The sequence below is a fragment of the Petromyzon marinus genome, chromosome 20, assembly GCF_048934315.1.
Source record: "Petromyzon marinus isolate PM22_M1 ecotype Great Lakes invasive population chromosome 20, UKy_Petmar_22M1.pri1.0, whole genome shotgun sequence".
Taxonomy (NCBI): Eukaryota; Metazoa; Chordata; class Hyperoartia; order Petromyzontiformes; family Petromyzontidae; genus Petromyzon; species Petromyzon marinus.
Window position 1 is genome coordinate 4,450,263 of NC_133686.1, and position 3,419 is coordinate 4,453,681.

A 3,419-nucleotide genomic window follows, 5' to 3' on the forward strand; every position below is an offset into this window, starting at 1 on the left:
CATACGACGTTTTGCTCTAACTGCTTTGAGCTTCTTCAGGAAGTGCACTTGGAAATCGAGCGGGCTGTTTCTTTATACGCACTGACTTTTCTGGCAGTCTGTCCAACAATGAAGGCCACATCTGTGCTTAATGGAGTGTACACCTTGTGTCCATTATCGACAGTGTGTTACTGATGCTAACTGTTACACATTGTTGGCAGTACCAAACCTAACTTTGATCTTGTTTGTTTAGGATTCTAGCGATTGAATCACTTTGGATGCTAAGAAAGAAGAAATGTATTGGGAATGTTGTGAGAGGGGAGAGGTTGATGAGTGAAGTGTTTAAGTGTTGTGATGAATGGATGGGAAGATAATTAGAGGTAAGCGGAGGAGGAAGATGTTGGATGAGATGAAGGAAGGAATGATCAGTCCATGAAAATTAGCAATATAGTCAGGGCAAGTTGGAGAACAGTGGAGATTTTTACCTATGCCGAGGACCTGTAAATTTAGATGCAACATTGTATTGGATTGTGATGGTATTTTATATTTTTGCATTACGTCAAAAAACACTGTGTTAGCATTATGCGAGATGCATGTGACTAAAACATGCATTCTGTAACTAGAGTAATACTATAATGCTGAGTGTGATCATGTGCGTGTTGATAATGCAGTATTGAAACCCTTGCTGTATGTTTTTCGAAACAAAGGAAACACACCGTGAAACCACAGGGGGCACTGTGGGATAGGCTGTGGGACATGATGTTAAAAAACAACGTTTAGTATTTTTCTGTTTGTAACTTTACTCCTTTTTATTCTATATCCTACACATGAATAAACCATACGGTATCAAAATATAAAAATAGGTTGTACCCTTTCTGGAAATAAAGCAGGTGTCAAGATGTTAAAACACCAAACAGAAACTTTTTGCAAGGAATTCTGTCTGCATTAACCACACGTACTTGTGGTGAACACGCAAACAAAAACATGCTCTGATAAAATATATGCATGGCCTTTGAAACTGATTGGTCCACACCAGTGACAGCTTTCTTTAGAGCTTTGTCTCAAACGGTGTTAGACCAGAGGACGCAAGGCGAACGGCTTTTCGAACAGCTGTTCGCCTTTTGGTTAATGCAGACAGGATTCCTTGAAAACAGGTTTCTGTTTGGTATTTTAATATCTTAACACCTGTTTTATCGCCAGAAAGGGTAAAACCTATTATTATATTTTGATACTGGCAAGAAAGGTCAATACAATTAAATACATATTTGCCTGACCACACGGGACTACAATATTCCTATGGATTTTATGACTGTTTTGACAAGCTTAGAGGTAGCTTTTCTCATCAGTAATGGACAAACGTAGCCACGTATTTGCACGGTTATCTCTAAATCATCTCGAATTGTTTCAAACAACACAGAACCGTGTGCGAAATTTACTGATGTCTTTGCAGATTGTGCGGTGGTGTAGTGGTTAGTGCACTGCGCTACGAATCTGGTGACCCAGGTTTGAGTTCCGCTCACGGCCAACACCAGTGACGATTATCTGAACCGGTCCTGGGCCTCCCCTACCGTCGACTCGGCCTCAAATAAGTATCTAGTGTGGTGTGTAAACATCGCCACTAGTGAGACAAAGGCGGTCGGGCGTGCTGGCCTTCATAGGCGCTCGCTAACAGCACTTGCCCCAACAGTCTGTCCAGGCTATAGGGGTGAACCTTTGTTTTGTTGTTGTTGCAGATTGTGCAAACCCCATCAGTGCATCAAGGAACGAGTGCTTTTTGTACGCGTGTGTATGTCTTTTCCGAGATGTTGTTTCCTCTTACGATGGGCTTTCTCGTAATTTAACAGATTGCATCGCATCGCACGCATTCCAGGGAATTCATGGTAGTGGCAATTGTGGGGGGTGGGTGGTGTTGGGGTGGTGTTGGGGCGGGGGGGAGGTTAAATTTCAGTATTTCTTTCCGGATGTGTGGTTTGGTCTCATTGTGTGCGGTTGGCCTCCCCAACTCAGCCTCAAACGACTGCACTGCGATGTGTAAACATCGCCACTGGGGGAGACATAGGGCGGCCTGGGCGTGATTGCTGGCCGATCCACCCTCTCGCGTACGTACGTACCGGTTATCATGTACGTACATTGAACTTCTTTCGCACCGTACGTAGCCAAACACAAAAAGCAATTCTAAAAAAAAAAGTTTTTAATCTGGATGACTTAAAAGTGCATAAGCTCCCAGTGACGTCCTAACATCGGGAAGGTCAGAGCGTTCCAGACGGCCGCAGAAGCGCATTCTGAAAGCAGCGCGCGATGCCGTGGCCGTCTTTGATCGCCGATGTCCAGCCAGAAGGGTTCGCTATGAACAGCGACTTGCCCCAAAACTCTGTTGACGTCCATAATAGTGTGTGTGATGTGGAGGGGGATCTTTGTTATTGTCTTGGGGTGTAAGAGGGGAAGAAGGTGGGGGGAGGGGTGGGGGGGAGAAGGGGGGGATAATTGGGGGGTGGGGTGGAAGGGATGGAAGGGGGGGGATGGAAGGGGGGAAGGGATGGAAGTGGGGGGGATGGAAGGGGGGGATGGAAGGGGGGGATGGAAGGGTGGTAGGGATGGAAGGGGGGATGGAAGGGGGGGGATGGAAGGGGGGATGGAAGGGGGGGTGGAAGGGGGGTGGTAGGGATGGAAGGGGATGTTGGAAGAGGGGTGGTAGGGATGGAAGGGGGGGATGGAAGGGTGGTAGGGATGGAAGGGGGGGGTGGAAGGGGGGTGGTAGGGATGGAAGGGGGGGATGGAAGGGTGGTAGGGATGGAAGGGGGGGGGTGGAAGGGGGGTGGTAGGGATGGAAGGGGGGGATGGAAGGGTGGTAGGGATGGAAGGGGGGTGGAAGGGGGGGGATGGAAGGGGGGATGGAAGGGGGGGTGGAAGGGGGGTGGTAGGGATGGAAGGGGGGGGGTGGAAGGGGGGTGGTAGGGATGGAAGGGGGGGATGGAAGGGGGGGGATGGAAGGGGGGGGGGTGGAAGGGATGGAAGGGGGGGATGGAAGGGATGGAAGGGGGGGATGGAAGGGTGGTAGGGATGGAAGGGGGGGGATGGAAGGGGGGGTGGAAGGGGGGTGGTAGGGATGGAAGGGGAGGATGGAAGGGTGGTAGGGATGGAAGGGGGGGGGGGTGGAAGGGGGGGTGGAAGGGGGGTGGTAGGGATGGAAGGGGGGGTGGAAGGGTGGTAGGGATGGAAGGGGGGGGTGGAAGGGGGGGGTGGAAGGGGGGGTGGAAGGGGGGGTGGAAGGGGGGTGGTAGGGATGGAAGGGTGGTAGGGATGGAAGGGGGGTGGAAGGGGGGGGTGGACGGGATGGAAGGGGGGGATGGAAGGGGGGGATGGAAGGGGGGGATGGAAGGGGGGTGGTAGGGATGGAAGGGGGGATGGAAGGGGGGGCCGGAGGTTAGGGGAGGGGGGAG